Source organism: Hoplias malabaricus, chromosome 2 (genome assembly GCF_029633855.1).
Source record: "Hoplias malabaricus isolate fHopMal1 chromosome 2, fHopMal1.hap1, whole genome shotgun sequence".
Taxonomy (NCBI): Eukaryota; Metazoa; Chordata; class Actinopteri; order Characiformes; family Erythrinidae; genus Hoplias; species Hoplias malabaricus.
The window spans coordinates 47,720,084-47,734,340 of NC_089801.1; positions in this window are offsets into that span (position 1 = coordinate 47,720,084).

Genomic DNA, 14,257 nt, shown 5'->3' on the forward strand with positions numbered 1-14,257 from the left:
ACAGACTGCCTGTGTATTTCTGTGGCCCTCACAGCTCTCCCCGTCAGTGTCTGCCTCTGCCCCTCCCCCTCCCCCCTCTGTGTCTCTCTCACACGCACGCTCACAGAATACAACAGACAAACTCACGATTCAATGAATTTCGACCGGGGAGCACCCTCCAAAAAATCACCCGTAGCTCGAAAACTTTTCCCAACCAAAATTGAACGAAGCATACCGTAGCGACAAGGAGAGTCTGGTGCTCGAGATGGTGTAAAAATTTTTGCACTTTGAGCGAGATTTGATGGTGTAATTACGAGTTAAAAACAGGCAAAGTTTTGAAAATCTGCGTGCCGACCCGCTCTTAAAATACATTGAGCTCTATGGGAGGAAAACCCTCCCAAGTGTCAAACAAAAATTCATAACTCAAGAACGGTATTATCAAACGGTCTGAAACTTACAAGTTTGAGAAAGAGGACATTTCTCTACCATTTAAAATTTAAATGAAGTCTGTAGGTGAAAGTATAAGGAAGTTATGGTGAAATGTTCGGCAGAAAATTGAAAAAGAAAAAAAATAATTTCAATGGGTTCCTATGGGAGCGTACCCACCCTCCGAACAAATGCTTATAGCTCGGAAAGTTTTCCCCACATCACTTAACCGTATATACCGTTGCGACAAGGAGAGTCTGGGGATCGATATGGTATAAAAAATATGCAGATTAAGTGAGAATTGAGCATGTTATGACGAGTTAAAAACAGGAGAAATTTTTAGAAACCGCACTCTGAGCTGCTCCAAAAATACATTGAACCCTATGGGAGCCGAAACCGTCCCTAGTGCCGAACAAAAATTCATAACTCAAAAACCGTATTTTCAATAATGTTCAAATTTAGAAGTCTTAGAAAGGACAAGTTTCTCTACCATTTAAAATTTAAATGAAGTTTCTAGGTGAAACTATAAGGAAGTTATGGCGATTTGTTCGGCTGAAAAGTGAAAAAACGGCTTTTTGCCACTGAAACTACAGTGGATGACATCACCCCCACTCTAAGAGCCTCCCATTGAAATGAATGGAGGGATTTTGAAGGAGGAAAAGAAAGGGAAGGATGAGTGCAAAAATTCCGAAAACGGAAGTGATGGGAGCCGGTACGCCCGGGTCCGACCGTCTGAAATCCCGTGTCCGTAGCTTGAAAAATGACCGAGTTAGAGCACTTTGAAAATTAATTCCATAGAAATGACTGGGGAAAAACAGAGCGAAAAACGAGTGTAGCGGACGAACGAGTGCGGGTATCGGAAAGCTGTATACAAGCCCACATCGTCGCTATAGGACGCACGATTTCCAGGTGGAACGGAGTCGATAGCTCGAAAGCTGCGGGACTAGTTAAGCGGACAAGGAAACGCGGAATAATAAAAATAATAATAAAAATAATAATAATATGACTTACGGATAACAATATATTGCGCCGCTGCTTAAAGCAGCAGGCGCAACATAACTAGAGGTCTGCATTTCCAGGAGGAAACGCGAGATGTTGCGCCGCCTAAACCCCCGTCCCCCGATCCGCGTCTTTACCGCTTAAAGCGAGGTCCTCGGTACGGTAAACCCGCGTGGGTCACTAGGCGACGCTTATGGTGAAGGAGTTTACTGCTAAGCTGTTGGTAGGTGGATGTTAAGAGAGCACTCTCCCACAGCAGTTTACATTGGACTCTATGGAGCTCAGTAGGGTGTGAATAGAAAACAATACATTCTGAATTCCACCTTTAAAAACAATTCCACCTTAAGAAACCCAGAATTGTATTGAAATGTCCACATCACAGGCCAAAAGAGTCTTAAAAGCAAAAAAAGATGGCCAATACATTTTAAATACCACCTTAATAAAAATTCCACCTTAAGAAACCCACAGTTGTATTGACACGTCCACCTTTAAAAATGACCACTTGAAATAAAGCTTAAAATGTCGAAAAGACAGGCAGTATATTGTGAATGAGGTATTCTTAAAAAATTCCACCTTAAGAAACCCTGGATAATTAAGACGTCCCCCTTAAAAATGACCTTTAAAGTGTTACAGACTGCCTGTGTATTTCTGTGGCCCTCACAGCTCTCCCCGTCAGTGTCTGCCTCTGCCCCTCCCCCTCCCCCCTCTCTGTCTCTCTCACACGCACGCTCACAGAATACAACTGACAGACTCATGATTCAATGAATTTCGACCGGGGAGCACCCTCCAAAAAATCACCCGTAGCTCGAAAACTTTTCCCAACCAAAATTGAACGAAGCATACCGTAGCGACAAGGAGAGTCTTGTGCTCGAGATGGTGTAAAAATTTTTGCACTTTGAGCGAGATTTGATGGTGTAAAGATGAGTTAAAAAAGGGCAAATTTGAGAAAATTTGGCTTTCTGAAAATACATTGAACTCTATGGGAGCCGAAACGTCCTACTGCCAAACAAATCTTCATAACTCCAGAACCGTATCTTCAAATGATTTAAAATCTACATATTTAAGAAAGGGGAAGTTTCTCTACCATTTGAAAGTAAAATGAAGTCTGTAGGTGAAAGTATAAGGAAGTTATGGCAAAATGTTCGGCTAAAAGTTGAATATCGAAAAAGGACAGGCATATTCATTTCAATGTATTCCTATGGGAGCGTACCCACCCTCCGAACAAATGCTTATAGCTCAGAAAAGATATCCCAAATGGCTAAACTGCATATACCGTTGCGACAAGGAGAGTCCAAGGAAGAAGCTGGTATAAAAAATTAGCAGTTTGAGCGAGAATTGACCATGTTATGACGAGTTAAAAACAGGAGAAAAATTTAGAAACCGCACTCTGAGCCGCTCCAAAAATACATTGAACTCTATGGGAGCCAAAACCCTCCCTAGTGCCGAACAAAAATTCATAACTCAAAAACCGTATTATCGATTACGTTCAAATTTACAAATGCTAGAAAGGACAAGTTTCTCTATCATTTATAATTTAAATGAAGTTTTTAGGTGAAAGTATGAGAACGTTATGGTGAATTGTTCGGGTGAAAAGTGAAAAAACGGTTTTGGCCAGTGAACCCAGAGTGTCTATGATGTCACCCACTCTAAATGTCTTCCATACAAGTGAATGGAGGGATATTCAAGGAGGAATAGAAAGAGAGGGATGAGTGCGAGAGGTCCGAAAACGGAAGTGACGGGTCACGGTGCGCCCGGGTCCGACCGTCTGAAATCTCGTGTCCGTAGCTTGAAAATTGACCGAGTTAGAGCAGTTCGAAAATTAATTCCATAGAAATGACTGGGGAAAAACAGAGCGAAAAACGAGTGTAGCGGACGAACGAGTGCGGGTATCGGAAAGCTGTATACAAGCCCACATCGTCGCTATAGGACGCACGAATTCCAGGTGGAACGGAGTCGATAGCTCGAAAGCTGCGGGACTAGTTAGGCGGACAAGGAAACGCGGAATAATAAAAATAATAATAAAAATAATAATAATAATAATATGACTTAAGAAGAACAATATATTGCGCGCTGCTGCTTAAAGCAGCAGGCGCAACATAACTAGAGGTCTGCATTTCCAGGAGGAAACGCGAGATGTTGCGCCGCCGAAACCCCCGTCCCCCGATCCGCGTCTTTCCCGCTTAAAGCGAGGTCCTCGATACGGTAAACCCGCGTGGGTCACTAGGCGACGCTTATGGTGAAGGAGTTTACTGCTAAGCTGTCGGTAGTGGGATGTTAAGAGAGCACTCTCCCACAGCAGTTTACATTGGACTCTATGGAGCTCTGTAGGCCGTGAATGGAAAACGGGGTCAAAGGTCATGAAGCGGGCGGGGTATCGGCCTATAATTTCACGTGGTGGGACCTTGGACTCTCGGGTCTGCCCGTTTGAATTCTGGTGTCTCTAGCTCGAAAACTGAGCGTGTGACAGCAGTTTGAAAGTTTGACAAAAGTTTATGGACATATTTCCATTCATTCCTATGGGACAAAAGATGAAACTTCAAATGCTTACTGTGCTAAAACTATGCAACTTTTCCAAAAGCTGTATACAAGCCCGCATCCCACAGGGCAGCTCTACGAATGAAACTTTGAACGGAGTCGATATCTCGAAAACTGTGGGCGGAGTTAACCGGACAAGAATGAACGATCCTCAGAATGAAGGGCAGCAAACGTAACACTAGAGGTCTGCATTTCCAGGAGGAAACGCGAGATGTTGCGCCGCCTAAACCCCCGTCCCCCGATCCGCGTCTTTCCCGCTTAAAGCGAGGTCCTCGGTACGGTAAACCCGCGTGGGTCACTAGGCGACGCTTATGGTGAAGGAGTTTACTGCTAAGCCGTTGGTAGTGGGATGTTAAGAGAGCACTCTCCCACAGCAGTTTACATTGGACTCTATGGAGCTCTGTAGGCCGTGAATGGAAAACGGGGTCAAAGGTCATGAAGCGGGTGGGCTATCGGCCCATAATTTTACGTGGTGGGACCGTGGACTCTCGGGTCTGCCCGTTTGAGTTCTGGTGTCTCTAGCTCGAAAACTGACCGTGTGACAGCAGTTTTAAAGTTTGACAAAAGTTTATGGACATTTTTCCATTCATTCCTATGGGAGTAAAGATGAAACTTCAAATGCTTACTGTGCAAAAACTATGCAACTTTTCCAAAAGCTGTATACAAGCCCGCATCCCACAGGGCAGCTCTACGAAACAAACTTGGAACGGAGTCGATATCTCGAAAACTGTGGGCGGAGTTAACCGGACAAGAACGAACGATCCTCAGAATGAAGGGCAGCAAACGTAACACTAGAGGTCTGCATTTCCAGGAGGAAACGCGAGATGTTGCGCCGCCTAAACCCCCGTCCCCCGATCCGCGTCTTTCCCGCTTAAAGCGAGGTCCTCGACACGGTAAACCCGCGTGGGTCACTAGGCGACGCTTATGGTGAAGGAGTTTACTGCTAAGCTGTCGGTAGTGGGATGTTAAGAGAGCACTCTCCCACAGCAGTTTACATTGGACTCTATGGAGCTCTGTAGGCCGTGAATGGAAAACGATACATTTTGAATTCCACCTTTAAAAACAATTCCACCTTAAGAAACCCAGAATTGTATTGAAATGTCCACATCACAGGCCAAAAGAGTCTTAAAAGCAAAAAAAGATGGCCAATACATTTTAAATACCACCTTAATAAAAATTCCACCTTAAGAAACCCACAGTTGTATTGACACGTCCACCTTTAAAAATGACCACTTTAAATAAAGCTTAAAATGTCGAAAAGACAGCCAGTATATTGTGAATGAGGTATTCTTTAAAAATTCCACCTTAAGAAACCCTGGATAATTAAGACGTCCCCCTTAAAAATGACCTTTAAAGTGTTACAGACTGCCTGTGTATTTCTGTGGCCCTCACAGCTCTTCCCCTCAGTCTCTGACTCTGCCCCTCCCCCTCCCCCCTCTGTCTCTCTCACACGCATGCTCACAGAATACAACTGACAGACTCATGATTCAATGAATTTCGACCGGTGGCGCACCTTCCAAAAAACCTCAAATATCTCAAAAACTTTTCCAGGTCCAAAAATGAACGAAGCATACCGTAGCGACAAGGAGAGTCTGGTGCTCGAGATGGTGTAAAAATTTTTGCACTTTGAGCGAGATTTGATGGTGTAATTACGAGTTAAAAACAGGCAAAGTTTTGAAAATCTGCGTGCCGAGCCGCTCTTAAAATACATTGAGCTCTATGGGAGGAAAACCCTCCCAAGTGTCAAACAAAAATTCATAACTCAAGAACGGTATTCTCAAACGGTCTGAAACTTACAAGGGGACATTTCTCTACCATTTAAAATTTAAATGAAGTCTGTAGGTGAAAGTATAAGGAAGTTATGGTGAAATGTTCGGCAGAAAATTGAAAAAGACAAAAAATAATTTCAATGGGTTCCTATGGGAGCGTACCCACCCTCCGAACAAATGCTTATAGCTCGGAAAGTTTTCCCCACATCACTTAACCGTATATACCGTTGCGACAAGGAGAGTCTGGGGATCGATATGGTATAAAATTCAGATTAAGTGAGAATTGAGCATGTTATGACGAGTTAAAAACAGGAGAAAATTTTAGAAACCGCACTCTGAGCTGCTCCAAAAATACATTGAACCCTATGGGAGCCGAAACCGTCCCTAGTGCCGAACAAAAATTCATAACTCAAAAACCGTATTTTCAATAATGTTCAAATTTAGAGGTGTTAGAAAGGACAAGTTTCTCTACCATTTAAAATTTAAATGAAGTTTCTAGGTGAAACTATAAGGAAGTTATGGCGATTTGTTCGGCTGAAAAGTGAAAAAACGGCTTTTTGCCACTGAAACTACAATGGATGACATCACCCCCACTCTAAGAGCCTCCCATTGAAATGAATGGAGGGATTTTGAAGGAGGAAAAGAAAGGGAAGGATGAGTGCAAAAATTCCGAAAACGGAAGTGATGGGAGCCGGTACGCCCGGGTCCGACCGTCTGAAATCCCGTGTCCGTAGCTTGAAAAATGACCGAGTTAGAGCACTTTGAAAATTAATTCCATAGAAATGACTGGGGAAAAACGGAGCGATAAACGAGTGTAGCGGACGAACGAGTGCGGGTATCGGAAAGCTGTATACAAGCCCACATCGTCGCTATAGGACGCACGATTTCCAGGTGGAACGGAGTCGATAGCTCGAAAGCTGCGGGACTAGTTAGGCGGACAAGGAAACGCGGAATAATAAAAATAATAATAATAATATGACTTAAGAAGAACAATATATTGCGCGCTGCTGCTGGCGGGACCGTGGACTCTCGGGTCTGCCCGTTTGAATTCTGGTGTCTGTAGCTCGAAAACTGAGCGTGTGAAAGCAGTTTGAAAGTTTGACAAAAGTTTATGGACATTTTTCCATTCATTCCTATAGGAGAAAAGATGAAACTTCAAAGGCTTACTGTGCAAAAACTATGCAACTTTTCCAAAAGCTGTATACAAGCCCGCATCCCACAGGGCAGCTCTACGAAACATACTTTGAACGGAGTCGATATCTCGAAAACTGTGGGCGGAGTTAACCGGACAAGAATGAACGATCCTCAGAATGAAGGGCAGCAAACGTAACACCAGGAGGAAACGCGAGATGTTGCGCCGCCGAAACCCCCGTCCCCCGATCCGCGTCTTTCCCGCTTAAAGCGAGGTCCTTGATACGGTAAACCCGCGTGGGTCACTAGGCGACGCTTATGGTGAAGGAGTTTACTGCTAAGCTGTCGGTAGTGGGATGTTAAGAGAGCACTCTCCCACAGCAGTTTACATTGGACTCTATGGAGCTCTGTAGGCCGTGAATGGAAAACGGGGTCAAAGGTCATGAAGCGGGCGGGGTATCGGCCTATAATTTCACGTGGTGGGACCGTGGACTCTCGGGTCTGCCCGTTTGAGTTCTGGTGTCTCTAGCTCGAAAACTGACCGTGTGACAGCAGTTTGAAAGTTTGACAAAAGTTTATGGACATTTCTTCTATTCATTCCTATGGGAGTTAAGATGAAACTTCAAATGCTTACTGTGCGAAAACTATGTAACTTTTCCAAAAGCTGTATACAAGCCCGCATCCCACAGGGAAGCTCTACGAGACAAACTTTGAACGAAGTCGATATCTCGAAAACTGTGGGCGGAGTTAACCGGACAAGAATGAACGATCCTCAGAATGAAGGGCAGCAAACGTAACACTAGAGGTCTGCATTTCCAGGAGGAAACGCGAGATGTTGCGCCGCCGAAACCCCTGCCCCCCGATCCGCGTCTTTCCCGCTTAAAGCGAGGTCCTCGGTACGGTAAACCCGCGTGGGTCACTAGGCGACGCTTATGGTGAAGGAGTTTACTGCTAAGCTGTCGGTAGTGGGATGTTAAGAGAGCACTCTCCCACAGCAGTTTACATTGGACTCTATGGAGCTCTGTAGGCCGTGAATGGAAAACGGGGTGAAAGGTCATGAAGCGGGTGGGCTATCGGCCTATAATTTCTCGTGGTGGGACCTTGGACTCTCGGGTCTGCCCGTTTGAATTCTGGTGTCTCTAGCTCGAAAACTGAGCGTGTGACAGCAGTTTGAAAGTTTGACAAAACTTTATGGACATTTTTCCATTCATTCCTATGGGAGTAAAGATGAAACTTCAAATGCTTCCTGTGCGAAAACTATGTAACTTTTCCAAAAGCTGTATACAAGCCCGCATCCCGCAGCTCTACGAATGAAACTTTGAACGGAGTCGATATCTCGAAAACTGTGGGCGGAGTTAACCGGACAAGAATGAACGATCCTCAGAATTAAGGGCAGCAAACGTAACACTAGAGGTCTGCATTTCCAGGAGGAAACGCGAGATGTTGCGCCGCCTAAACCCCCGTCCCCCGATCCGCGTCTTTTCCGCTTAAAGCGAGGTCCTCGGTACGGAAACCCTCGTGGGTCACTAAGCGACGCTTATGGTGAAGGAGTTTACTGCTAAGCTGTCGGTAGTGGGATGTTAAGAGAGCACTCTCCCACAGCAGTTTACATTGGACTCTATGGAGCTCTGTAGGCCGTGAAAGGAAAACGGGGTCAAAGGTCATGAAGCGGGTGGGTTATCGGCCCATAATTTTACGTGGTGGGACCGTGGACCCTCGGGTCTGCCCGTTTGAGTTCTGGTGTCTCTAGCTCGAAAACTGACCGTGTGACAGCAGTTTGAATGTTTGACAAAAGTTTATGGACATTTTTCCATTCATTCCTATGGGAGAAAACACGAAACTTCAAATGCTTACTGTGCAAAAACTATGTAACTTTTCCAAAACCTGTATACAAGCCCGCATCCCACAGGGAAGCTCTACGAAACAAACTTTGAACGGAGTCGATATCTCGAAAACTGTGGGCGGAGTTAACCGGACAAGAATGAACGATCCTCAGAATGAAGGGCAGCAAACGTAACACTAGAGGTCTGCATTTCCAGGAGGAAACGCGAGATGTTGCGCCGCCTAAACCCCCGCCCCCCGATCCGCGTCTTTACCGCTTAAAGCGAGGTCCTCGATACGGTAAACCCGCGTGGGTCTCTAGGCGACGCTTATGGTGAAGGAGTTTACTGCTAAGCTGTTGGTAGTGGGATGTTAAGAGAGCACTGTCCCACAGCAGTTTACATTGGACTCTATGGAGCTGTGTAGGCCGTGAATGGAAAACGGGGTCAAAGGTCATGAAGCGGGTGGGCTATCGGCCTATAATTTTACGTGGTGGGACCTTGGACCCTCGGGTCTGCCCGTTTGAGTTCTGGTGTCTCTAGCTCGAAAACTGAGCGTGTGACAGCAGTTTGAAAGTTTGACAAAAGTTTATGGACATTTTTCCGTTCATTCCTATGGGAGTAAAGATGAAAGTTCAAAGGCTTCCTGTGCAAAAACTATGCAACTTTTCCAAAAGCTGTATACAAGCCCGCATCCCACAGGGCAGCTCTACGAAACAAACTTGAACGGAGTCGATATCTCGAAAACTGTGGGCGGAGTTAACCGGACAAGAATGAACGATCCTCAGAATGAAGGGCAGCAAACGTAACACTAGAGGTCTGCATTTCCAGGAGGAAACGCGAGATGTTGCGCCGCCGAAACCCCCGTCCCCCGATCCGCGTCTTTCCCGCTTAAAGCGAGGTCCTCGATACGGTAAACCCGCGTGGGTCACTAGGCGACGCTTATGGTGAAGGAGTTTACTGCTAAGCTGTTGGTAGTGGGATGTTAAGAGAGCACTCTCCCACAGCAGTTTACATTGGACTCTATGGAGCTCTGTAGGCTGTGAATGGAAAACGGGGTCAAAGGTCATGAAGCGGGCGGGGTATCGGCCTATAATTTCACGTGGCGGGACCGTGGACTCTCGGGTCTGCCCGTTTGAATTCTGGTGTCTGTAGCTCGAAAACTGAGCGTGTGACAGCAGTTTGAAAGTTTGACAAAAGTTTATGGACATTTTTCCATTCATTCCTATGAGAGTAAAGATGAAACTTCAAATGCTTACTGTGCAAAAACTATGTAACTTTTCCAAAAGCTGTATACAAGCCCGCATCCCACAGGGAAGCTCTACGAAACAAACTTTGAACGGAGTCGATATCTCGAAAACTGTTGGCGGAGTTAACCGGACAAGAATGAACGATCCTCAGAATGAAGGGCAGCAAACGTAACACTAGAGGTCTGCATTTCCAGGAGGAAACGCGAGATGTTGCGCCGCCTAAACCCCCGCCCCCCGATCCGCGTCTTTCCCGCTTAAAGCGAGGTCCTCGATACGGTAAACCCGCGTGGGTCACTAGGCGACGCTTATGGTGAAGGAGTTTACTGCTAAGCTGTTGGTAGTGGGATGTTAAGAGAGCACTCTCCCACAGCAGTTTACATTGGACTCTATGGAGCTGTGTAGGCCGTGAATGGAAAACGATAAATTTTGAATTCCACCTTTAAAAACAATTCCACCTTAAGAAACCCAGAATTGTATTGACACGTCCTCCTTTAAAAATGACCACTTGAAATAAAGCTTAAAATGTCGAAAAGACAGGCAGTATATTGTGAATGAGGTATTCTTAAAAAATTCCACCTTAAGAAACCCTGGATAATTAAGACGTCCCCCTTAAGAAAGACCTTTAAAGTGTTACAGACTGCCTGTGTATTTCTGTGGCCCTCACAGCTCTCCCCGTCAGTGTCTGCCTCTGCCCCTCCCCCTCCCCCCTCTCTGTCTCTCACACGCACGCTCACAGAATACAACTGACAGACTCACGATTCAATGAATTTCGACCGGGGAGCACCCTCCAAAAAATCACCCGTAGCTCGAAAACTTTTCCCAACCAAAATTGAACGAAGCATACCGTAGCGACAAGGAGAGTCTTGTGCTCGAGATGGTGTAAAAATTTTTGCACTTTGAGCGAGATTTGATGGTGTAATTACGAGTTAAAAACAGGCAAAGTTTTGAAAATCTGCGTGCCGAGCCGCTCTTAAAATACATTGAGCTCTATGGGAGGAAAACCCTCCCAAGTGTCAAACAAAAATTCATAACTCAAGAACGGTATTCTCAAACGGTCTGAAACTTACAAGTGTGAGAAAGGGGAAATTTCTCTACCATTTAAAGTTTAAATGAAGTCTGTAGGTGAAAGTATAAGGAAGTTATGGTGAAATGTTCGGCAGAAAATTGAAAAAGACAAAAAATAATTTCAATGGGTTCCTATGGGAGCGTACCCACCCTCCGAACAAATGCTTATAGCTCGGAAAGTTTTCCTCACATCACTTAACCGTATATACCGTTGCGACAAGGAGAGTCTGGGGATCGATATGGTATAAAACATTTGCAGATTAAGTGAGAATTGAGCATGTTATGACGAGTTAAAAACAGGAGAAAATTTTAGAAACCGCACTCTGAGCTGCTCCAAAAATACATTGAACCCTATGGGAGCCGAAACCGTCCCTAGTGCCGAACAAAAATTCATAACTCAAAAACCGTATTTTCAATAATGTTCAAATTTAGAGGTCTTAGAAAGGACAAGTTTCTCTACCATTTAAAATTTAAATGAAGTTTCTAGGTGAAAGTATGAGGAAGTTATGGCGATTTGTTCGGCTGAAAAGTGAAAAACCCGTTTTCTGAGAAGGAATCTACAGTGTATGATGTCACCCACTCTAAGAGCCTCCCATTGAAATGAATGGAGGGATTTTGAAGGAGTGATAGAAAGGGAAGGATGAGTGCAAAAATTCCGAAAACGGAAGTGATGGGAGCCGGTACGCCCGGGTCCGACCGTCTGAAATCCCGTGTCCGTAGCTTGAAAAATGACCGAGTTAGAGCACTTTGAAAATTAATTCCATAGAAATGACTGGGGAAAAACGGAGCGATAAACGAGTGTAGCGGACGAACGAGTGCGGGTATCGGAAAGCTGTATACAAGCCCACATCGTTGCTATAGGACGCACGATTTCCAGGTGGAACGGAGTCGATAGCTCGAAAGCTGCGGGACTAGTTAGGCGGACAAGGAAACGCGGAATAATAAGAATAAAAATAATAATAATATGACTTAAGAAGAACAATATATTGCGCCGCTGCTTAAAGCAGCAGGCGCAACATAACTAGAGGTCTGCATTTCCAGGAGGAAACGCGAGATGTTGCGCCGCTGAAACCCCCGTCCCCCGATCCGTGTCTTAAAATGTTGAAAAGACAGCCAGTATATTGTGAATGAGGTCTTTTTTAAAAATTCCACCTTAAGAAACCCTGGATAATTAAGACGTCCCCCTTAAAAATGACCTTTAAAGTGTTACAGACTGCCTGTGTATTTCTGTGGCCCTCACAGCTCTCCCCGTCAGTGTCTGCCTCTGCCCCTCCCCCTCCCCCCTCTGTGTCTCTCTCACACGCACGCTCACAGAATACAACTGACAAACTCACGATTCAATGAATTTCGACCGGGGAGCACCCTCCAAAAAATCACCCGTAGCTCGAAAACTTTTCCCAACCAAAATTGAACGAAGCATACCGTAGCGACAAGGAGAGTCTGGTGCTCGAGATGGTGTAAAAATTTTTGCACTTTGAGCGAGATTTGATGGTGTAATTACGAGTTAAAAACAGGCAAAGTTTTGAAAATTTGCGTGCAGACCCGCTCTTAAAATACATTGAGCTCTATGGGAGGAAAACCCTCCCATGTGTCAAACAAAAATTCATAACTCAAGAACGGTATTCTCAAACGGTCTGAAACTTACAAGTGTGAGAAAGGGGACATTTCTCTAGCATTTAAAGTTTAAATGAAGTCTGTAGGTGAAAGTATAAGGAAGTTATGGTGAAATGTTCGGCAGAAAATTGAAAAAGAAAAAAAAAAATTTCAATGGGTTCCTATGGGAGCGTACCCACCCTCCGAACAAATGCTTATAGCTCGGAAAGTTTTCCCCACATCACTTAACCGTATATACCGTTGCGACAAGGAGAGTCTGGGGATCGATATGGTATAAAAAATGTGCAGATTAAGTGAGAATTGAGCATGTTATGACGAGTTAAAAACAGGAGAAAATTTTAGAAACCGCACTCTGAGCTGCTCCAAAAATACATTGAACCCTATGGGAGCCGAAAACCTCCCTAGTGCCGAACAAAAATTCATAACTCAAAAACCGTATTTTCAATAATGTTCAAATTTAGAGGTCTTAGAAAGGACAAGTTTCTCTACCATTTAAAATTTAAATGAAGTTTCTAGGTGAAAGTATGAGGAAGTTATGGTGATTTGTTTGGCTGAAAAGTGAAAAACCCGTTTTCTGAGAAGGAATCTACAGTGTATGACGTCACCCACTGTAAGAGCCTCCCATTGAAATGAATGGAGGGATTTTGAAGGAGGAAAAGAAAGGGAAGGATGAGTGCAAAAATTCCGAAAACGGAAGTGATGGGAGCCGGTACGCCCGGGTCCGACCGTCTGAAATCCCGTGTCCGTAGCTTGAAAAATGACCGAGTTAGAGCACTTTGAAAATTAATTCCATAGAAATGACTGGGGAAAAACAGAGCGAAAAACGAGTGTAGCGGACGAACGAGTGCGGGTATCGGAAAGCTGTATACAAGCCCACATCGTCGCTATAGGACGCACGATTTCCAGGTGGAACGGAGTCGATAGCTCAAAAGCTGCGGGACTAGTTAAGCGGACAAGGAAACGCGGAATAATAAAAATAATAATAAAAATAATAATAATAATATGACTTACGGATAACAATATATCGCGCCGCTGCTTACAGCAGCAGGCGCAACATAACTAGAGGTCTGCATTTCCAGGAGGAAACGCGAGATGTTGCGCCGCCGAAACCCCCGTCCCCCGATCCGCGTCTTTCCCGCTTAAAGCGAGGTCCTCGATACGGTAAACCCGCGTGGGTCACTAGGCGACGCTTATGGTGAAGGAGTTTACTGCTAAGCTGTCGGTAGTGGGATGTTAAGAGAGCACTCTCCCACAGCAGTTTACATTGGACTCTATGGAGCTCTGTAGGCCGTGAAAGGAAAACGGGGTCAAAGGTCATGAAGCGGGTGGGCTATCGGCCCATAGTTTCACGTGCTGGGACCGTGGACCCTCGGGTCTGCCCGTTTGAGTTCTGGTGTCTCTAGCTCGAAAACTGACCGTGTGACAGCAGTTTTAAAGTTTGACAAAAGTTTATGGACATTTTTCCATTCATTCCTATGGGAGTAAAGATGAAACTTCAAATGCTTCCTGTGCGAAAACTATGTAACTTTTCCAAAAGCTGTATACAAGCCCGCATCCCACAGGGAAGCTCTACGAAACAAACTTTGAACGAAGTCGATATCTCGAAAACTGTGGGCGGAGTTAACCGGACAAGAATGAACGATCCTCAGAATGAAGGGCAGCAAACGTA